Source organism: Lycorma delicatula, chromosome 10 (assembly GCF_047948215.1).
Source record: "Lycorma delicatula isolate Av1 chromosome 10, ASM4794821v1, whole genome shotgun sequence".
In the NCBI taxonomy this organism is placed as follows: Eukaryota; Metazoa; Arthropoda; class Insecta; order Hemiptera; family Fulgoridae; genus Lycorma; species Lycorma delicatula.
In genome coordinates this window covers 21,761,106-21,786,219 of record NC_134464.1, presented here as the reverse complement: position 1 = coordinate 21,786,219, position 25,114 = coordinate 21,761,106, and the positions used below count along the sequence as shown (strand labels likewise).

The window sequence follows — 25,114 nt, the reverse complement described above, 5'->3', positions numbered from 1 at the left end:
TTTTGTATTGTATTAAATGAAAGATACACGTATCGGGCCCGTAAATTAATTTTCTGCTATATATTTTTCCTCTCCTGTACGCAATTGTTACTTCCTTGTACAAAGTCGAGGAGTCGCGAAAAAATTTCGGTTGTCAGGTTTCAACGGAAATATCCATTTTGATTAGTTTTTCCGTGACGCCTGTACGTAAGTACGTACGTATGTATCTCGCATAAATCAAAAACGATTAGGCGTAGAATGATGAAATTATGCAATTAGGACGCTGTAACATCTAGTTGTGCACTTCCCCTTTTGTTTGTAATCGACTGGATGAAAAGTGTCAAAAAAAGCCTAAAGCCCAAACATTTTTGGATTTTTCTAAACTGCAGTAATCAACCCTCACTGACAGCTTTTCAACGATATATCATAAGCGGTATTTATTGTAATTAGTTCCAGAGTTATAGCCAAATAAAATTTTAATTAATGAAATATTTGGATCGTATAAGGGGAAGGCACATCGGTTCGAATCAGACTTCATTTCCTTTTTTTAAACTCTTTTTTAATCTAAATATATTGATTTATTAATAATTATTAACTTCTGATTAAAAACAATTTTCTTTTAGCTTTTTTAACTAATTTTTTTTTTTAAATTTAAATATATTGATTTATTAATAATTATTATTCTCAGATTGTAAAAAATGTGTAAATGTAATTTAATAGGCGTACAAGGAAGTCATCTGGTGTCCACTTCATATTTTTTACTTTTATGTCCTTTTAAAAAAGTGTATGTGTAATTTAATAGGCTTACAAGGAAGTCATGTGGTGTCCACTTCGGATTTTTTACATTTAGTATCTTTGTATCATTTTTAAAGTTTAAATAACTAATATATATTTTAATCACATGTTATCTTATAATTAATAGTGTATTTCATGATGTTGTTTTAATCAGTATTATACAGCGGTTTCCCTTGATTCGTGCAGTTAATGTAGTAGAGTCAGTTCCTTTTTTATAACCGTAAAAAGAACTGCTATCTACTCTGATGTGATGCGCGTAATTTATTATTTTGTACGATCAGAATAAAATTCTTATTTATAATAAATTTAGTTGTAGCGTCATCTTCATTCGTTCAATTCGCCGCTGACTTTTTGAGAATTTTTAATGTTAATTTTATTTAACATAATTAAAAACTTAAATAACCTTTTTAAGATTTACATAAATCTATTTCATTCATTCATAGTGCTCCGTCATTAGGACAGTTCCTGTCGCAGCTGCTGCTGTCCACCTTTTTGTATACTTTGGTAACCTCTTTGTTTCGGCATATTTTCCCTTTTCCATAATCCCACCCGTCATTTGAAATCTCTTCCTTTCTTTTCATTCACCAAGCCTTCTATCGCACCCAATAATAAACACCTTCTTCTCGTACCATGTCCTAGCCAGTTCCTTTTCCTATATTCAATCACATTTAGTAACTTCCTATTCTCTCCGATTCCCCTTAATACTTCATTTGTTACACGGTCTTGCCATCTGACATTTATCATTCTTTCCACACCCACATCTCAATTCGTTTTCTGTTTACCTTTGTCATCGTCCATGTTTCAGCTTCATAGAGCAACACACTCCAAATAAAACATTCCGTTAATCTCTTCCTTAACGCTAAGTTTAACTTTCCACACAGCAGCTTTCCCTTTTTATTAAATGCTTACATACTTCATGATATTCTTGTTTTAATTTCTACCGGACAAGTTAGGTCATCGGTTATAAAGCTGCCAAAAAGCATCTTCATCTGCTTTAAAACTTAATTTTCTATCTTAATCTCAATCCTATCTTCTTTTCCACCTAAAACCGTACGTTTTCTTTTCTTTCTGTTTATCCTCATACCTTGATATTCGTAAGCTTCGTTTAAGTCATCAAGAATTTCAGTTAGATTACTTGGATTCTTCACCAATATCGCCACGTCATCAGCAAAACGTATACATTCTATTCTTATTCCTCCGATCTTTATTCCTTTTTTCCCATTAATCTAATTATTTCTTCCAGATATGTACTAAACAGTGTCTGTGACATGTAGCATCTCTGTCTCCCCTTTCCAATCCCTATTATTCCTGTAATTTCGCCTTCTACCATCACTTTTCTTCTCCGGTTATATTACAGCTCTTTTGTTAGGCGTTTCTTTTTCTAGTTTTTCTAAAAAAAACTTCCTTTTTTCCAATATTAGTGGTAATATATCCCATATAACGGTCAAACGTCTTTTCTAGGTCTACAAGTGTAACATAACTCTCCCCTCCTTTCCATGTATCTTCTCGTCTATTACTCTTAGCAGGTCTATGTATACTTTTTGTTAAGTATGTATCTTTTTTTTTATATCGTATCAGCAATTATAGAATTTATCAATTTATTAGAGAGACTGGTATTGGTGTTTTTAAGACTACGACAGTTTCATATAAGAGTATTTCTTTTATTTTGTTGTCTGTACTTTTTCATTTTGCATAAATATTCTCGCCTTTGATTGGTCCGTTCTGTTATCGTTCTCTGGTTGTGGAATCCTTCAAAATGTTTTAAGTTTTTGTCTAAACCCGTCTCTATCTGTGATTTTATGTGTTTTTATCTTTGCTTCTTTTTAAATCTTCTTTGACCTGTTTGAATCAGTTTGTATCTAATTTTTAGATACCTTTTCTAGTACCGCATTCAACAAAATGGGCTATAAGCTGTAAACTTGTCTTGATTCCTGTTTGGATTTTGAACGCTTCTAACAGTTCCATTTTGAACTTTATTTTAGAGTTCATTCTTGTTACCGTTTGCACGATATTTACTTTATCATTTTTAAATTTTGCAACTTTGTTAAAAAGGTTTTGTTTTATTTTATAATTAAAATGAAAACATTCATTTTTATTTTATAATTATTTGTGTCTTTTATGTCCATGCTTTGATCAAAGTTTTACCACGATCCATTCAAGCAAATGCTGGAGAAATTCCTTTTTTTATCCGGTTATTAGCATATCTACTATCCATTCCTGACATGATTTATATAATGTACAGAAAAAAAAAATTGTTATAATAATGAATAGAAAGAATTCTACGTTGCTTTTTTCGGTGGTAGACTGATATTAGATTTATTAAGCTTCCTTGTCGACAGATAGTGATTTTAGGGGAAAAACGTTATGTTACTGATAATGTTACATATATGTATGATTTAAAATTATTCACGACAAAGCTATTAATTTTCGGATCTTTAATTAAGATAAATAATTAACTAAAAATAATTTTTAACTGTTTGTGAACGGATAAAAATAACGTAATATAATCTCAGTAACTGCTTGCGCAGACCGTAGCTTGACATCCAAAGTTAAAAAAAAAAAAATGCTATGTAAATTTAATTTTGGGCTAATATCTACAATTAACGTTCATAATCTTTGCAAATAAATTTAAGTTTTATTTTAAACTAAATAAATTTAAATTTATTAATTAATAAATTTAAAATTCATTTTAATTAAGTATATTTAAATTAATTAGAATTATTTGTAATAAACGGATAATATTTTCAACTAAACGCTTAAATTGTGATTTGTAATGTACCGCGGATTGACTCATTGTTCAGATGTTGCTGTTTCTATGAAAAATATTGGACCTCCCATTCTCTTCAGTAAAATCGCGTACCAAACTTCGATCCTTTCTGAATGTAATGTAGTCTCGTAGAAAGCTTGAAGGCCGTTGGCACCTCAATATCGGTATCCCGCCTGTTTATACGTAGTCACTTCAATGAAACCTCGTCACTAAAGAAAATGTTATCCAAAATCCGATTATTGACGCGAACAAAACCCGTAAACAATAGGCAAATAATTGCATCTTTTTTTTAGGGTCTCGTAATTCCTGCACGACGTGAATACGGTTATTTTAATCTCTTTGTGGCTTTACAGACACTGCTGTATGACATTCTGTTCTTCTGAAACGGCCTTTTTATTGACTTTTCAGGTGATTATTCAAAGGATAAATGAATTGCGTTAAGAGGTCAATTCATATACACGTTCTAAAGATACTTCATTTTAAATGTCGTTCAGCCGGAACGTTTTTGTTCATCTACTTACCGATTTCTCTAGAACGAGCGATCATGCGTGAAATTGTTGACTTATCGGATACGTTTGATCGAGGAAAAGTTAGCAAAGCCTTCGTAGCACTTTAGAAAAATTGTGATTTAAAATAATTTTCAAAAATGAATGTACTTTGTGACTGTGTAAAAACAACGGAATCTTCTTATACCATACTTACCTCACTTATAGACAAAATAGACATGTTATTGCTATAAAGCCAGTCATTACCGATAAACCCATTAGTGCCAATCTACAAGAAAATTATCCACTGTAGTGAATAAATGAATTCAAGGTTTCGTAACTTTTTCCTCATTCTGTATATCATCTCTTCGGATTCCTTTAAAAAGTCAAAGAATTCTTCAAGATACGGAAGTAAGCTGTGAGGTCATTTTTTGGCGCCCACATATATGAATCGTGTAGACTGATGTTAAGAAAATTAAAAACGTTAACTTACCCTTCTATATATATATATATATATATGCAGGGTGTCCCACATAAAACGCAACCCAACCTTATATTGGTAGGTATTGAAATAATAAAAAGGCATGTGTAAATGTAAATGTAATTTTTATTATTACCATCCATTACCTTAAATTTAGAGTAAATGTTGGAAGTGGCCGCCATCTTCTTGAATACAAGCTTCAATTCTTTTTACAGCGTTTCTTGCAACTTTTTTCAAAGTTTGTGGCTGGATATTTAATACAGCTTGTTCAATATTGACTTTCAATTGTTCAAGTGTTCGTGGTGGTTTGTTGCTGTAGGCTTTTTCTTTGAGGTAACCCCATAGAAAAAAATCCGCCGGAGTCAAATCTGGAGATATTAGTGGCCGCAAGCCTCGACCGATAACACGACTACCAAAGAATTCCTCAACGAAATCAGAAGTTGAACCTGCGTAGTGAGATGTCGCACCGTCATGTTGTAGCCATCGGTGTCTGTCTTCCTCTTCCAAGAGTGCAATGAAATGAAATAAAATATCCTGATATCGTTCTGCATTAATGGTGTACTCGAAAAAAATAGGACCGGTTATTTTCTTCCGTGATATCGCGCACCACACGCCCAACTTCTGCGGGTGTAATTGTTTTTCGTGATAAACGTGGGGATTTTCAGCACTCCAAATTCTACTGTTTTGGCTGTTTACGTAGCCATCCAAATGAAACCGTGCTTCATCTGTGAAAAATAACGAATCCATAACATTAATTCCCTCACGCAGAAATCGACGGAACCGTTGACAATATTGTAGCCGTTTTTCTTTGTCGGGCTCAAGAAGTCGATGAACCGTTTGAATGCGATAAGGTCGTAATTGTAATTGTTACAGTTGATTTAGACAAATTAATTTCAGCAGACAAACGTCTGATCGATTTATTTGGCGAGGCGAGTAATCGGTCTTTGATTTCAGTGACTGTATCTGTATTCAACACTGACGCAGATCTTTTGTGTTCCTTGTTATTAACAGAACCGTTCTCTCTAACTTTGCAACTAACCTTAATACTGATGTTTTGTTAAGAGCTGGTTTATCTGGGTACTTATCGCGAAACAAATCTTGCACTGCAACCACTGATTTCGTACTGAAGTACGACTCAACAATGAAAACACGTTCATCTAGCAAAACACCATCTTGTCTCTAGCAATACACTGAACGTTATGATTGCATTGTTGTTACTATCGGTAGTGTTCTACTGCGTCGCCGCGATGTTCAGATGTTGGACGAGTCCATTTCAGTAATGAGTAAGGGAGTAAGCTTGACTTTTGAAATTTCATGGATGAGTGATTGATGGGTTGCGTTTTATATGGGACACCCTATATATATATCCTCTATATATATATATATATATATATACACCCATCAGGAAGTTCACCATCGCAAATCAGCTGATTTCAAAGTCGAGAGTTTTAAGGTTCAAATCCTAGTAAAGGCAATTACTTTTAAACGGATTTGAATACTAGATCGTGGATACCGGTGTTCTTTGGTGGTTGGGTTTCAATTAACCACACATATCACGAATAGTTGGCCTAAAAGTGTACATGATTACACTTCAGTGTTTTAACTCAATTTTGTTATCAGCTTCCCTGTAGGCGTCTTCCAAACCTTTTCCCTCGCGTACTCTAATTTGTAGCCCTCTCAACGATTTTACAGTCTGGTGGAAGCGCTAACCCCGCGCGTCCCTCTAACACTAAAAGACACAGAATAATTTAGATATCACCTGTAGGATCGACTACATCTGAATTTTGGTGCGCTTTGCACGCCGATATACAACGGTATATTTGACAAATGCCAATTTAAAATAATATATTTGGCTCATTAAAGAAGACGCGATGGGAAACTACTTCATTCCTCACTCTAAGAAGCGTTTTACGGTATGTGTATCATACTTAAGAATGGTCATGTCTCTTTTTGAACGATCTTATTTCGGGTGGTTTGGGCGCCTACAGCTATTACCGGTTATTATACCACCTGTCGGATATTTAATATGCGAAAACTTCTGGGTATCTGATAAATAAAACTCGCTTTCTGTTGAAGTAATGATGTTCATTATGCACCCGATTGTAGTAGTGGACGAAGAGAAGTTATCGCTTTTGGGGTTGAATATTACCTGCGTTCGGTGAGCAAAACGTTTTGTTTAATTTTGAAAGTTATGTCCCGTTTAAACTTGTTCTTTCTAAGTAAGTTTTTTCTAAATTTATTTTTATTCTGTGAAAGGATAAAATTGTTACTGTTGACAAAACATAACAGTTATGGAGAGGTTTATAAATAAGAGTGTTTTATATATTTAAATTTGTAGAGTTGATGGCGGGGTGAATATTTCTAAATAAATAAATAAATGAATGCAGAAATACGGTAGCGCGACGCATAAATAATATCCATTATTATAGCTTTTAATTGACGATAAAAGTTTTAAAATTGTATCTAAACATTACTAACTGAGTAAATTATTACAAACTTTGAAAATGAAATCAAATACTAAACATTTCATTCATTGAATTTCAAAAAAGTGATTATAAAATTATTAAAGCTCTAAAGTATTATACAGCAGGGATAAAACACGAGCAAGACAGATGATGGTAGGAGAAAAAGATAGCAATTTTTGGTGTAGGGATGTATAGTGCGGGGAAGTGGAGATGATTTGGTGGTGGGAGAAATCGGTACGAGTGGAACTGAAAGAGAAAAAGAGTCTGTGAAACGCGTCCGCCTTCCGCGTCGTTGTATACACAATGAACTGATTTACGTTTCAAATTATAATCTAATATATTAGACTACAGTTACTCGTCGAAGTTTTTCACTTCTTATGTAGCGATTTCAATTATCTACAATCAACATTTCTTTTAGTGTTTTCTTTCATAACGCTGTTCTTTATTTTCTTAATCCTACATTATAGGCCCAAATTCTTATTTTAAATTCCTACCTTGAAGAATATTTAAATTTTTCTCTACTTTACTGTACTTGTCTAACAATTTATTACTTACGTTCAATTTATTTTATTTTTATACCGTTCTGAATACGATACGTTAATAAGAAAATTTCTGCTTTTGGTACAATGAAAAGTTTGGTGTTTTCTTGCATATCACAAATGGGAGTCGATCGATGAACTAAGATGTCGCCCAGAAATTGTAAATATTAAGGGGATTAAGAATAAGGAGAGCTGAAGTAAGGATAAATTGCCAACCGATTAGTGACCGATGAATGCAGCATCAGCAGTCACCGTGGTTAGTCACGTATTGTTCTCCTGTAAATATGTCACCGAAAACTTCGGAACAAGATTTAATCCCGTTCACCTCCCGGCATTCCCTACGTATAGAACGTTTTCTCATCATTTCATCATGACCGTTTGAAATACGCTCTAATCGAGTCTCCCTTATTCACTAGGGTCCCATCGAAAACACGCAATTTTATCAGGACAAAATCTGCCCGGAGCCTTCCACAGATTTCAGTCATTCTTACCCCGAAGAGTAGAGCTCGCCCCGAATTTAGTCATCGGAACGGGGATTGACTCCCAAATTGGGCCCGTAGGCAAAATAATAAAAATTCAAGTTGTAACAACTGTGCCCTCCTCTATGAATCATGAGACCTTGCCGTTGGTGGGGGGGCTTGAGTGCTCAGGGATACAGAGTAGCTGGACCGAAGGTGCAACCATATCGGAGAGGTATCTGTTGAGAGCCAGACTAAGTAATGATTCCTGAAAGAGGGCAGCAGCTCTTTCAGTAGTTGTTAGGGGCGTGAGTCACAATGACTTAAACGGCCATATCAACATCACTCAGTCCTCTGAGTACTGCGCAGCTGAAAGCAATGGAAATCTACAGCTGTTTTTTTTCCAAGAAAATGTGGCTCTCTACATTTTCACATAGCAATAATGGAGGCGCCTTCCTTGGTAAAATATTCCGGAGGTAAAATAGTCCCCCGTTCGGATCTCCGGGTGGGGACTACTAAGGAAGGGGTCACCAGAAAATTAAAAAATAACATTCTACGAGTCGGAGCGTGAAATGTTAGAAGTTTAAAAAAGGTTGGTAGGGTAGAAAATTTAAAAAGGGAAATGGATAGGGTAAATGTGGATATAGTAGGAATTAGGGAGGTTCGGTGGGAAGAGGAAGGTGACTTTTGGTCAGGTGATTTTAGAGTAATTAACTCAGCGTCAAATAATGGGCAGGCAGGAGTAGGTTTCGTGATGAACAAGAAGATAGGGAGGAGAGTGGAGTATTTCAAGACGCATAGCGATAGAATCATTGTAATAAGGATAAAATCAAAACCTAAACCGACAACGATTGTTAACGTCTTTATGCCTACAAGCGCCCATGATGATAATGAGGTAGAGTGCGTATACGAAGAGATTGATGAAGCAATTAAACACGTAAAAGGAGATGAAAATTTAATAATAGTTGGAGATTGGAATGCAAGCATTGGATAAGGCAAGGAAGGAAATATATTGGGTGAATACGGGCTAGGCAAAAGGATTGAAAAAGGGGACCGACTGATAGAGTTTTGCACGAAGTATAATTTAGTAATTGCCAACACCCAATTTAAAAATCATAATAGAAGAATATACACTTGGGAAAAGCCAGGCGGTACTGCAAGGTATCAGATAGATTATATCATGGTTAAGCAAAGATTTAGAAATCAACTCGTTGACTGCAAAACTTACCCTGGAGCAGACATTGATAGCGACCATAATTTGGTGATAATGAAAAACAAACCAACATACTTGGCGTTTATAGACCTAGAAAAGGCATTCGATAACGTAGACTGGAATAAAATGTTCAGCATTTTAAAAACATTAGGGTTCAAAAACAGAGATAGAAGAACAATTGCTAACATGTACAGGAAACCAAACAGCAACAGTAACAATTGAAGAACATAAGAAAGAAGCCGTAATAAGAAAGGGAGTCCGACAAGGATGTTCCCTATCTCCGTTACTTTTTAATCTTTACATGGAACTAGCAGTAAATGATGTTAAAGAACAGTTTAGATTCGGAGTAACAGTACAAGGTGAAAAGATAAAGATGCTACGATTTGCTGATGATATAGTAATTCTAGCCGAGAGTAAAAAGGATTTAGAAGAAACAATGAACGGCATAGATGAAGTCCTACGCAAGAACTATCGCATGAAAATAAACAAGAACAAAGCAAAAGTAATGAAATGTAGTAGAAATAACAAAGATGGACCACTGAATGTGAAAATAGGAGGAGAAAAGATTATGGAGGTAGAAGAATTTTGTTATTTGGGAAGTAGAATTACTAAAGATGGAGGAAGCAGTTGCGATATAAAATGCCGAACAGCACAAGTGAAACGAGCCTTCAGTAAGAAATATAATTTGTTTACATCAAAAATTAATTTAAATGTCAGGAAAAGATTTTTGAAAGTGTATGTTTGAAGCGTCGCTTTATATGGAAGTGAAACTTGGACGATCGGAGTATCTGAGAAGAAAAGATTAGAAGCTTTTGAAATGCGGTGCTATAGGAGAATGTTAAAAATCAGACGGGTGGATAAAGTGACAAATGAAGAGGTACTGCGACAAATAGATGAAGAAAGAAGCATTTGGAAAAATATAGTTAAAAGAAGAGACAGACTTATAGGCCACATACTAAGGCATCCTGGAATAGTCGCTTTAATATTGGAAGGACAGGTAGAAGGGAAAAATTGTGTAGGCAGGCCACGTTTGGAATATGTAAAACAAATTGTTAGGGATGTAGGATGTGGAGGGTATACTGAAATGAAACGACTAGCACTAGATAGGGAATCTTGGAGAGCTGCATCTAACCAGTCAAATGACTGAAGACAAAAAAAAACCGACTGTGCGAACAGATCCACCGTGTTGTAATTAAATTTAAGTAATGGTTTAATATTCCATCTTTTAAAATCGTAAAACTTGACAAAAATATCGACAATGCAGATGTCGATATTTTTTTGTAGTATCTCATTAACCCTTGGCAGACATTATAAAAAATTAGCTATACTAGATCAATAGCAATTGAAATAAAGTGGCAATCGTATATTTTTATTAAACGGTTCAAGAACCGTTTAATAAAAGGGAAAAGGATGTAACTGGATGGCAAATCACTAATTCTGCCCCTTAATCAACGTCCTAAAAATTTTAGTACGATCTCGTTTCATCGGGGTAGCTGAAATCTGAGCGAAATCTTTCATTAGCCGTAACTCGCAAACGAATATTTTAGAACATATGTTTTCATGAACTTTTACTGTTATTCTGACGAGTAAAATAGGTTATGAAAGTCCCGGGAGAACTTCGTGATAGAATCTGTATATGATTGTGTGTTTTGACAAAGGATCTGTCCTTCTGAGCCTAGGTGCTAATTAAACTTTTTATACTCTATACTATAAGTAAACTTCAAGTATATTTAAATGAATTTTCTATAAGTTTTATCAGGACGCGTGTATACTTTTAAAATTTTTATCGTAGAGGTCAAGAGTAAACTTAAATTTTTTAAGGTTGTTTTATTCAAATAACCTAAAATATTTTCATTTGAAGTTTTGTTGGTGAAGCGGTAAAGCATGCGCATTCGGCTATAAATTTCAGCCACACAATTCATTTTTTGATAATGTCTATTTGTTATGTGGTAATAGATTATAATAATTTAGAAATATAGTTTATTTGATTAAGATGTAAAATGACTAGGTCGATTTCAGTACAATTTCGGTAAAACAATCTCTTGCGCTCAATAATTGGTTTCGGCTGGTAGTGCCGTGCATTATAGTTTGTAATTAAATATTATTTTACCCTTCGTTATAATTTTCATTAATTCGTTTTATATTTTTGTACCTGTGTTTACACGTCGAAAAAAATTTTTTTCTTTCGGTTCAACGCTGGTACCTTAAGGTCAAGATTTATACAGTATATTTGTTTCATATCGATATATTTAACAACAAACAAATCTTTAATTTTCTTCATACCTCACTAAAAAAAAAAAAGAAAATAAAAATGCTGCTTTTTGCGCCGATCTTGTTGACTAAACCGAAGGGTTTTTCTTTATAATTTAACACCATTTTGTGTATTAATTCGCAATTAATCTATATCCCCGTACTTCTTTTTTTTACAAAATATCACTTTTATCTCTTTTTATTTACCATGTTATTTATTATTAAATAATTGTATTATTTATAGTTAATGGTTTTTTTATAATTTCTTAGTTTTATGTCTTAATTGACTAGTTATTATTATTTGTCGTTATAAACAGTGTCTTAAGTGCGCTATCGACCTCATACTTGCTGAATACCTTAATTTCGTGCCCGATACACGTTGATGTGGAATTTTTTTCTGTTCTGTATTAATTCAGAGTAATTATTCGCATTATAACTCAAGTTTATAATTATAATTATAACTCGAGCATTATAATTGAAGTTTAACATTATAACCTCGGTAAAATTAAATTTCCATTGTTACAACAAGTAAATATTTATAAATTTATTCGGTAAAATTAATCGCTGTTGCTTCGTACAGTTTAAATCAACGTTATAGAAGAGTACACGACTAATTCTTTTTCACGAAAAATAATAGTAGCACTGTTGTTTACTTTCTAAAACCAGAGATCGTTTAATTTGTTGTAATAAATTATTGCGTAGTAGGTACGAAATCCATCTTGAGTATGTTTTTACTTTCCCGGCGATTATAGCTAGAATACCTTTATTAAAGGGAAAAGTATGGTGATCGTGTCAAAAATAGCATATCGGGTATTTGTACAAATCTTTACGTTTTTTTAGAGTCCAACTAGTTCATCTAGACCAAAATAACAAATGTATGTTTACAGAGCGAGTTAAAAGTATGGAAACCCTTCAGCAACTTTAAAATCGTTTCGTATAGAATACTGTAATTTTCAGGATATGATATCGGTCAACTGCTTTACCTTTTGACGAGAAATAGAATTTCCCCTTCTTGGTGGGTGGGGGTGATCCATGGGTTGTAACTTAAATGCTTTTAATGGTAACACCCAATTTGTGATACATCATTTTAAAGATCTCTTTAAGAATAGAAAAATATTATAAAACATTAATATGAGCACTACATGAATTCCTTGTTCGCGTATTAAATTACATATACATATTTTTTTTAAATGAATAGTACATAAAATTTTATTTCGTTAATAACTTCTAATATTTTTTAATTTTTTTAATTATTATTATTGAATTATTATTTATCGTAATTTTTTTTACAATCAGAAGTTAATAATTATTAATAAATCATTATATTTAAATAGGACAAAAAAAGTTAAAAAAAAGAAGGAGGTGAAGTCTGATTCGAACCGTTGTTGCCTTCCCCTTCTAAGATCCACGTATTTCATTAATTAAAATTTCATTTGTCTACAACTCTGGAACCAATAAAAATAAGTTCCACTTATGATATATCGTTGAAAAAATCTCAATGGGAGCTTATTGCTGCAGTTAAGAAAAAGTTGAAAATCTATTTTTTTAGGGATTTTGGAAACTTTCGGTTCAGCCGATCGCAGTCAAAAAGGGATGTGCACAACGACGGATATTTTCCGTCGAGTTATTAACAAGATAGGAGTTCGTGTTGAAGAAGTTGCTGAACGTAATGGTGGTCATATTGAACATGTGATAAACAGAATATAATCTCCAGATATATAGAAAACACGTTATATTTTACTTTTCTGCGATTCAATAAATATTTTTTAACAAAACCAATTGTTGGATCGTTTTGTGTACCACCTGTAGTACCATGGGTAAGGAAAAGAAACCGTACCAGAAGTTTCCTAAATGGATCAAGGGAAACTGAGGTAAAATCTGATTAGAGCAGCATCGTAAAATATAAAAGTAATTATAAAGAAGTTGTTATAAAGTTCATAATTTATTTTAAATAAATACAAAATAAATCACAGTTCAGTAGTCGTTAATTAATATTATTTTTGAGGATATACTCGTATTCATGCCCTAAAATTCAAGCTGATTTCTAAAAAAAATGTTTTAATTGATATTATTTAAAAATTCATCGTCAAAGTATTAATGTTTCCAAGGAATAAAATCCTTTAATTTTATTTTAAGTAAATTGGCGGAATGATCTTATAAGCGTTTTGGTAATTAAATCTAGCGATGGATACATAATAAATCTAATAATTCCCTTTCTCGAAAGCTGAAGTAATGTGTTTCATTATACGCAAACAGTTCTTTTCGTCTAGTTTGATATAGGTGGATATTGTATTTATTAAGAATAAATGATTTTATATATAGAATATATTTCGGGTCGTATTCTCCAAACTTCAGGTACTGATTCAGGACACCAAAATGAGCAAAAGAATTCATATCTACGTATACGTCCTATTTTGCTTTGTTTTCCTTCTTGATGCCGTTTTGTGATTTTCAACAAAAAAATTATTTCTCAGGAAGGATTAACCTTCTTTGATTAAATTTGGTAAATCTGGCAATAGTGTCTAATCCTAAAAAATTAAAATTTTGAAAACGTCACTATCAAAAATTTTAAAACGGCGGCCATTTTAATTTTTTAATCTCAAATATTTTTGTAATTATTTTTGATAAAGTTTTTAATTGTTACAAAATTTATTAAGTATTTTATTTTGAACAAAATGACATCTCATTTGTAAAAAACCGTTGACAAATAATCGATTATTGCAGACAATTAACCCGGCAGTACTCTTGCGCACCGTAATGCAAGCTGTTAATTTTTTACCTATTTTTATTTCCTCCACTAAATGTAATAAAAATTATTAATAATAAATAATTAAAAATTATAAAATACCAAATTTAATTAAAGTAGATTTATCCGTTTTTGAGAAATATTTTTTTTTTGTTGAAAATCACAAAATGGTGTCGATAAGGAAAACAAAGCAAAATGTTTTGACTAACGTAAGTATATTAAATCTAAATAAACTTTAAAACTTAACTTTATAAACTTTAAATGAACTTAAATTTTGACATTTGCCGATATGAACTTTTTTTCATTTTGGTGTCTTGTATTAGTACTTGAAGTTCGGAAATTACGTCCCGGAACACTTCATATTTGTAAGCAATAATTGAACACGCATAAATATAAATAAAAAATTTGATGTGGACACGACATGACTTCCTTGTACGCATATTAAATTACATATAAACATTTTTTTTAAATGAAAAGACAATAAATTTTATTTCATTATAACGTTTAATATTTTTTCATATTTTTTTTATTGTTATTGAATTTTTTATAGATTTTTTTTTACAATCAGGTTAATAATTATTAATTAATCAATATATTTAAATTAGAAAGAAAGGTTAAAAAAAGGAGATGGTTAAGAAAAAGTCTGATTCGAACCGATGTGCCTTCCCTTTGTAAGATCTAAACATTTCAGCAATTAAAGCTTTATTCGGCTATAACTCTGGAACAAATGAAAATAAGTACCACTTATCATATATTATTGAAAAACTCTCAATGAGGGCTTATTATTGCACTTAAGAGAAAGTCAAAAATCCAATTTCTTTTGATTTTGGGCTTTTTTGGACATTTAGTTCAGTCGATTACAATCAAAAGATGAGTGCACAACTAGATGTTACAACAGTCCAGCAAAATTTCAACATTCTACGGCTAATCGTTTTTGAGTTATGCAAGATACATATGTATGTACGGCCAGACGTCACACCGAATCTAGTCAATATGGATTCAGGGATGGTCAAAATGGATATTTTCGTTGAAATCTGAAAACCAACATTTTTCGCGATCACAATACATCCTTTACTTCGTACAAGGAAGTAATAAAACGCTGGTATGATATGTGCACCCCAAATGCGGCGGGATAAACTTTAGATTTTGAATATTATTAAATTTATTAAGTTCAAATTACAAAATAAATGAAAAGAGATTAAGCTGGATTGACTTCAAATTTATTTTAAAAGTAAAATTTAAATTTTTTAAATTAAAATTTTTGTTTTTATCACAAAAAATAGTTTTTGTTGCAATTTAATGAGTAAGCAAATAACAATATTCTCAATCTAATCATGCTGATCATTGATGGTCTCTTACTACTGTTGCAAAAATGAAGCTCACTTTATTGTTGTGTAATATTCCATTTAGAGTGTTTTATTATTACATGTGTTAGTTTCTTATGAGAATTTATTGTGATCGGTCGGCTAATTGATTTTGCCTACTTTTACCGCATTTGTAAGCCATTTTTGTTATTTACACCTTTTTTACGTTTTTTTTTGTAGTCGTTTTTTAGTATGTCGTTTATCAGTATGTCACTTGTGAACAGGAGAGGGTGACGCTTTTAACGATGAGGGGCTTTGCTGATATAATGCAGTTTGTGCATTGTTAAATGCAACATTTAATCGTCGTAACCCTATTTCAAAAGGTACAGTGTCAAAAACCGTCAAACGATTTAAAGTAACAGGGAACATTAATAATAGGGGAAAACCAGGGAGGGCTAAATTTGCAACAAATAATAAATCGTTAGAGATTATGCTGAAATTTATTGATAATCCTCATTCCTCGATTAGAACTGCATGAGAACATAACGTTAGCCAAAGTTCAGAGATTTGAACATTAAAAAGTGAAAATTTCAAACCTTTCAAATTTCGTCTGATGCAAGGACTTAACATGAATACGATCGAAGACTTGAGTTCTGCGAAATTATGATGAACAATGTTTGTGCAGATCCTACTTTATTAAACAACACTACTTTCAGTGATGAGGATACTTTTTTTTAAATGGCAAAATAAATCGCCATATTGTCGATTCTGGACTGATATTAATCCACACCGGTATCATCATGAGGCACATACACAGCATCCGGTCAAAGTAAATAAACGGACAGGTATTGTTAGTGGACGATTGATAGGATCTATATTTATTGATTGAAATTTAAAAGCAGTGAAATTATAAGGCTTTGCTTCTCGACTATATGATTCCAAATATTCAAAACGATGTTGACCTTGACTTCCAAAACTTTTGGTTTCAACTAGATGGATAGATTTTTTTTCAAAATCCAAAATTTATTCCGCCACCATTTTGGGTACATACATCGTGTGAACCTTTTATTTAAACATTTTTTCTTGTCTTTAAGAGACCTTTAAAATGATCTATCACACAAAGGGTGTTGACATTTAAAATATTTGAGTTGCAACCCCTGAGCCACCCTTCAGGAAGGTGTTGAAATTCTATTTCTCGTCAAATGGTAGAACAGTTAACCGATACCTTATTCTGAAAGTTACAGTATTCTATTTGGAACGGTTTTAAAGTTGAGGGGTTTCCATATTTTTGACTCGCTCTTTATAAGTACGAACTCACATCTCAGGATTCACCGAACCGATTTTCTTCAAATTTGGTTGAAAAGTTTCTGTATGTGGGGAATTGATCATAATAGTTTTTCAAAAATTCGTTAAGGGGTGGGGGATATTCCGAAAAATTGAATTTCGATTTTCTTCAGAGGCTTTTAGAAAAAACTTCATTAAAACAAATTTCTTACTTCCGTGTATAAATAATATAACAAATAATTTTTTTTTAAAATAACCCCTTTTAAAATTGAATTATATGTTTTTGTTCTTTCGCTCTATCTCCCTTCCGTTTAAATATTTTTCAACAATTTTTTAAAATGTATTCTTCATACATAGAGCTGTCAAGAAATGTTTACAATTCTTTTAAACTGTAGACCCCGGACCTAAAATTTGGAGAAGTGTTTCAGAAATTTTTTCTTTATCAAACTTTATTGAAGTGGGTATTAGATTTAGAGACTATCTTTACTTAAACAAATTTGTTAAGCTTAACCAGTAAATGAATATTTTTAGAAAAATCTCTTTTAAAATTTATTCCTCACTTCTAAGAAAAAGTAATATTCTGTTTTTTTGGGAGGGTTTTTTTTTGGCTCTTAACTCTATATTATTGAAAAGATTTTTTTTTTTGTCACTTCAAGGGAAATTAAAATGTTAAGTAGTTTTAGCCCCTAAAATAAACTCTGAATACAAGATAAGAAGTAATTTTTTTCCATTATTTTCATAAAAGTTTGATTTTTCAATATTTTGAAGAATTCTTTTTTAAATTTTTTTACTGAATTTTCCTCGCAATGCAAGGGACCCCAAAACTCAAACATTTATTTATTTAAAATTAGGAAATTTTGATGCTTAAATCTTTATTTTGATAATGATTACAATCAATAAAAAGGCCCATTTATACGGGAACTCAATATTTTAAAAAGTTCGGAATATTAGTTTCCCTATATTTAAACGTTTATTATGAAAAAAAAATTTAAACCGAGTCGTCAATGCGTGGACACACGGCGGAAGCGAAGCTTCTTACCCAGTATTATATGAATTATTAATAGTGTAAAATAACGTATACACAAATGATAAATTTTTGATTAATAAGAATTATGAACTAACAATGAATAATACACATAAAAAATAATATACGTGAAACATAGAAATATTTAAACGTAACACTGAAGTTTAATCATTATTATATGTTGGAGCACGTGTTTTCTATATTATATGGTCAGCTGTATTGCATCACACTCTGTAGGCATAGTGCGGGAATCAGCTGACGCGTGGCGCTTTTTCGTGACGCTCGTTTTTTATCAATTAACAACCATCCGGAAGCCTGCGTTAAGAATAAGAAGCTTATCTTCAAAACTTTTAATGATCTAGTTGCAAAGACTTTGCAATTTCCAAAGATTTTGCAATAAAAAATCTATTCAAAATATTGTGATTTGACCGACGTAGCCGGGAAAATCATGCAATATCTGTCGAGTTTTTTTTTGCTCATAATTTAAGAATGTTTTTTGCTAAATTTTATTTTTAAATTTGATTAACCAAAACGTAAGTTCATATTTCTGTTATTATACTTTATTTTTTAACGTCATTTTATGTAATTGAAATAGACAGATTGTTATAATTTGAAATAATTTTCATGAAGAATTTTTTATTATTTTTATTTTTATTTTTTTCCAGATGATGAATGATATAAGGAGAAACACTGTGTAATTTAACATGTACGTTCACACTGGAAGGATTTTAATTAAACCGTTCCTTTTAATTTTGTTGGAAATAGATCGATTTTGCTAGGTTAAAGAATACTTAACATTATAATGGACAAAAAAATGTAACTTTCTATCCATGAAACTGTAAGTAATTTTTCATAATTATTTTTTTACTTGATCTTGTTATATTTTGTGTTGCGTATGTTTGTGTAACTATAGACTTAATTTTTAATATATGTATTACTTTGTTTTGCTCTTACATTTCTTTATTACTTTCCTGGGTGTATTGTTATATTGATGCATAGTATATATATATATTGTATACCGTATAACTGAAAGTCTGATTTATCGAGTTAAATTTTGCATTTCGACAGATCTTGACATTTCATAACCCCCGCTAACCAAAATACACAAATTTAGCTCTGAAAAATTCCGGAAGGTTATACGTACATACGCGAATACATTTGTATGTAAGTCGACCTATTTTTTGAATGATATCTCCGGACCGGATAGTCCGGTTCGAATGAAATTCGGTTAGAATGATGGTTTGCTTGGCATTTCTCCCGCCACCACCCTATTCGGTCGCTCTAAAGCATAAGACCGAATGTCTGTGCCACAAACGGCTAAGCCTCGAAACAGTTTAGCGACCAGTGTCCTAAATAGCTCTTAGAGCTTACCTAACAACGTGAGCGGACTAAGCGTGGTGCCATCCCCACTGAAGTGGTACCCGCTTACGTGTCCCAACGGCTCACTTGTCATATATTTACTAAAATGAGTAGGCGCACCCCGATAACTACTAAAAATATATATGACATCCATAAATTAAAATTTACTTTGTCTAAACAGCAATTCGCTGCCACGCCTAGGTCGCTGAATGCCAGCATATCCATTATATTAAAGCGCTTGGAACCTTAATTGGCTGGTGGTCAGCCATATCTAGGTTAGCTTCCCACAGCAGTACGGTAGGAGTCTTTCCTTTAAGTAAACTACTGATGTCGGTTGAACAAAGCAGTTGTATCAAGGAACTCTCACACTGTCCGACATGCGGCCGCTTGTGATTGGCCAATTTTCTCCTTGACCTCTAAATTCCAGGGCGACCCGGACTCTGTTCCCCTAGAGCAGGGCAGTTAAACATCAGATGTTCATTTGACTGGACCTCTCCGCAGACGCACAGCTCATCAGCTGCCAAGCGGAACCGAAACAGATATTGGCTCAAATTAACATAGTTGGTGAGCACCTGAGCACCCGTTGCCCTTAAAAACGAACTCGGGGCATACCATTTCTCAGATCCCGTATAAATTTGTACAGGGATCTTCCCTTCGTGGTGTCCAGTTCCAGCTGCCATGCTTCCGTCGCGAGGCTCTGCAGCCTCTTCCGCAGGCGGGAGATGGGGAGCTGAACGAAATTTAGATCCGGTGCATTGTGATCACAGTTCCGTTTTCCGGTACCGGTCCGGTTCGAAGCCGCATCCCAAATACCTCGGCCTCCCGGCCTTTTCGCAATCTTCACATGGCTGCCCGAACTTTCACCACTAAATCGATTGGGAGAGCCTTTCCCAGTACGGTGGTAGCATCGTAGGAAGTTGTATTTAAGCCAGCAGTGCATACAAATAAGGCTCTGGGCTGGGCACTCCTTAAATTTGTCTTCCGTTTATTAGTGTCAAGAGCGAAGCTCGCGTTAGCCAGTGTCTCTTAAAGACTCTTCCTGATTTTTTATTAATTCTATTTTTATCTTATGACAATTACTCAGCCATTGAAGATAGATGTTTTGTAAACTGTAAAATGTGACAGATGAAAATAAATAATTCATATTAAAATAAAATGAAATATGTTGTTATGACTTATTTAAAGTACAGTAAAGCGGGGAAATATTTTCAGTTATCAAAGCCGTTCACAGTTTAGTATTGATTTTTTTGTATTTTTCCCAATTCTGGTTAAGATTGTCCCACCTGAAGGCCCGATCGTAACAATCAATTAAAATATCCGTAATACGTATACGTTGGTAGTTTATACGCAAGCGTTCGTATATGTGTGTGTGTAAGTAATTTTAGGATATTCAATCATATATCTCTATTTGAGCATATCTATTCACGCGCGCACGCAGACATACATCGCATACGTACAAACAAACAAACAGCAGTATATATTATCTCTGTTTCGCTTTATCAATTTACAGTTGATCAAAGAACAAAGGCACTGGAGGTACATTTGATAGATATGACAGTTTGATTTGTTGCAACTAACGCGTAATACACGAGCGTTTACACATACATACGCGCTCGCGCACTGACTGATGTACGAGTTGGAACATTCAACCTCATATATATATATATATTTTCTACCCGCGGTACAGGATAGAAGCGAAATTTTGTTACACTTGCCCCAGGGATGTTGCGGTACAATCCCATTCTAATCTCTCTCTCGCTCTGTGTTTTTGCGAGTATTGCTGTACAACGCTTGAAATTCCTGTACAGTATAATCCATCGTCGAGCCTCATACCTCCTCCCTATTACTCTTTGTTTGAACGCAACCTAATAATCATCGCGTATCTATCATCGCCGTTTTACTCATCATACAAGTCTCATCTGCTGTATTCGCCCCGAGGTTATTTAATTTCATTATTTTAGCTTTCATAAAATAAATTTTATAAGAAATTGTTTTTTTTTTAATACGATAAAAAATTTATATTTTTTTAATTCGTATTTATTTTAAAACAAGCCCGTAAACTGTGATTTGTGCATATCCCCTAATATATAGGCTGTATTATTTGTCGATTATTTTTTTTTTTTTTTAATTTAGCTGAAGATTAAAAAACAGATCATAATAACTAACGTAAAATCGTATAAACTTTCGATTGGGTATAAAAAATAATTAAAAATATATATATGTCAGTGTATAAAATAACATGTCGTGAGTAATTCATTATCAACCCACAGCAAAAACTACCGAAGATAGATTGATGAAAATTTGTATACACATTCTTCTTACGATGAAAAAATCGTAAAAAAAATAAAAAATAAAATTAAAATAAAATGAAAAGTGAAAATTAAATTTACCACTTTTTAGTTTCTCGGTAACAAGTGAAGATATCATATTGATTCTCTGGGTGCATACTTTTAATCTAAATATCTAAAAACCAGTTTTTGAATTTGCAAAACATTCGACCTTGAAAGGGGTGAAAAAAGGTAAAAAAACTTTCAACAATGATTGTAAATTTTTCCCATTTCTGAATATACTAAACGAGATATTTAGTAGATTTGGGCTTATAAATACTCTGCAGATAAATATCTAAAACGCATTTTCGGGTTATTTAATTTTGATTTTTTAAGGGATGCAACTGTGTTCAGCGCGGCGGCTTAACCAACACAGCTACCGTTACTGTTTGTGTGTCTGGCTTCACCTGGCTCTGATTACTTGACTAAAAAACATAAATTAAAAAAAACAATTGACCGCTATGGAAAACGCAAGTAACCAATTAGAGCTGGTGAAGCTGCAACAGAAATGTTGTAGCTATATATATATATATATATAAATGGAAAATGGACAATAAATAAATAACTGGAGATGGATTATCCCTACTTCTTTTCAATGCAATCTTAGGGAAGGTTACAAAAGAGTAGAGAAAAATCTTCGGTGAAAAAGGACTAAAAAAATTCAAACTGTTTAGAAAATTTGAATACACCTTGCTTAGTCTTTGCAGATGATCTTGTACTTCTAGCATAAGATATGGAAACAGCAGAAGAATAACTTAATATCCTGAAGGAGACACGGAACTAACAGCTCTATAGATCTCTTTTTTTTAAAACCGGTTAGATAAATATAGAAAAACTAACAAAATTTTAAAATTATAAAAAAAAATAGAAAAACAGAGAAATTGAGAGCTTATATACCCGGCGTTGCTCGCCGGGTTTAATAATAAATTATTAAAAAATACATTGATTAATTTGTGTAACTGTGATAAAATTAAAACTGTTTAGAATGCTTAGGCATTATGTGATGAATAATCGTAAGTTTTATAATTTTAATTTTATTTGAGAGTAAATTAGGCAAAATAAATATAGTAAGTACGCACAGTAAAATACAGTTTGATTTTTATTTTCCTCCTTAATTAAATGCACTGTAAATATAATAGAATTGTTTTTTATCCCTGGTAATTTTTTTTTTACTATAAAAACATTGTATTTTTTAAAAATAAGACATTTAATCAGATAGCTAATGATATTTAATGATTAGATCTTTAATGATATTGTTAACAGTTGTAAACAACACTTCATTCGTCATTGTTGGAAAGTTACAGTTAATTGTAAAATAATTACAATCGGTCGCAGATGTATTTTTTCTCTTTCGAGCTTCTTAATTTAAATAAATAAACGTAAACCAATCTGTAATAAATATTAACCTCGGAACGAAATACTATTCTCTATATGCATGTATTATGGTCAATTATAATCAGCATGCCGGTGTACTTTAATAAAAATTTATTGCTACTTCAATGTATTTTCATTTTATGCTTTGATCGTTGTATAAAGAAACGTGTTTTGAGTTCAAATAAATCAAAATATTTTTACGTACAGATGTTCTTATAAAACTTAGGAACCAAATGATCGATTCGAATGATTTTGACTGGTGTTTTTGTTGAAATTTTGAGTACGATTTTAGGTGTAAATCGGTACAACATTGTAATCGTGTAACTGGTAAGGAGTAGAGTCTGAAAGAAACAACAGTGAGGCAGAGAGTTTAAAATAGCTTTTCAATTTTCTTGATAATAGTTCTTGTAATTAGAGTGTTTAGAAACACTCTGTATGTATATATATTTATTTATTTATTTTATTGTATTCTTTTAATACTTAGTGTTTAGAAACAACAACGTATTTATAACGACTTACGAAGTCTTCTTCTTATAACAAATCAGATTACAAACTTCGGCATGTCAAAGATACTGTGGTGCTATGGGATTCCTCACACAGGAAAACTCGCCGAGAGGAAATGGTCCTCTGCCGATTGCGGATAGGACATACGAGAGCTCACTCACGGGTATCTGATGTCACCAGAAAATGTACCGATGCATGTGCCGCTTGACTGTGCGCCACATCCTTATGGATTGCATACGTTATGCGGCCTTGCGTCGTAAATTTAAATTACCCAGGAATTTTCGTCAAATCCTGGGCAATAATAAAGAAGTTTTGGACCGGGTGTTTTCATCTCTCCGGTTAGTGTTTTCCATATTTTTTAATAAGAGTCCTTAAATTTTTATACAGTAGTTGTATGTTTTTGTGTTTAATATTTTAGTTAAACTTTTTATTTTTTTTGTCTTTGTTTTTAATATTTTAGTTTGCTTTTAAATTTCTACTTTAAGTTTTTATTTTGTTTTAATTTTTTTTTGTTCTAGCGGATTTTATATTTTGTTTTTATAACAACTGAGACCTTCACACTGACATGAAGGATAACGTTAACTTTATTTTACCTTTTCACCACCTATTGTTATATTTATATTTTTATAGAAATTCAATTTAATATAATTAATGATATGTGAAATAAATAATTGTAATGTATAACCCATCATTGTTCCTTGAGGATGGATTAACAATCCGAAAGCGCTCGAACATTACTACTAAAGATTGTTGGTAAGTGGAAACTATTATATAAATAATTTATATTTTGTGTTATGCGATGATAACATGAAAATGTTTTTCGCTCCAAAAAAACATATATCGGATATCAGTTACTTTTTATTTAAAAATTTTAAATTATTTATTTTTTTTAATGTAATTTTACTTCCTTCAGTAAGAAACAATAATGAATAACCGAAATTTGTTTTTATTTTTTCAGTCTTTTACAGAAAGTAACATGGTAGAGATGAATACATTATCTACAAGTTGATAAAAACTGGAGTCAAAAGTAATAGCAACTATTAATTTAGCAACTATTTGACGTTTGTTTTGAAATTATAAATTTACTAAAAAGTGTTAGGCAAATACATTTTTATTTGTGTTCGTAGGTAAGAATACTTTTGACCATACTCAAAACCTAAATGAACTAAGATTTTGTAAATCACCTTTCATTCTTACGTAATTAATGTATGAAATCCCTTTTCACTTTAATTATTCGTTTTCTTTATAAAAAGGTTCTTAAAATTTATTTGAAATTTTACAACTCTAAAATAACTGTATTTTAATAGTTAGAAATTACGTTAACGGTGTTTTTGTTTTCGAATTTGGGGCCGCTAGTTTTTTATCATTGTCGTTTAGAAGTAGATAGATGTAATGTAATGTTATTTTAGGAAACTGATTTCTTAGATTACAGAAATTTACAAATTAGAATTTTTTTTATTGAGATTATTTTAAGTATCAGGTTCGTTTTAAAAAACATGTGTTCCGGTTTGTGTGTGTGTGTGTGTGTGTGTGTGTGTGATAGAGGGTTGTATTTCCTTCTTTTGAAGACGTACCGCTTTTCAGTAGCCCTGTCCGTATCGGCACGGTCGTCTGGGTTTTGCATAATAAGCTCGGAAATCGAATATGAATCTGTTACAGTGTGTAGTATTTTACGTCACGGTCGGGATTGGCTGAATTTCATCGAAACGTGTTCCATTACTAGGCCTACAACCCCTAGCTAAGCGCGAATACACGCGAAA

General features: G+C 32.4%; 1 long non-coding RNA gene across 1 annotated transcript in view; it reads left to right on the top strand.

Annotated features, from left to right (window-relative positions):
- The window catches only part of LOC142331294 (uncharacterized), an 81,080-nt gene extending 56,612 nt beyond the window's left edge, over positions 1-24,468 (top strand). The window contains exons 3-5 of the long non-coding RNA XR_012757953.1: positions 18,456-18,628; positions 23,873-24,107; positions 24,313-24,468. This is a non-coding gene — a long non-coding RNA (uncharacterized LOC142331294). The remainder of the gene's footprint in view (positions 1-18,455; positions 18,629-23,872; positions 24,108-24,312) is intronic.
- The last annotated feature ends 646 nt before the right edge of the window (positions 24,469-25,114 follow it).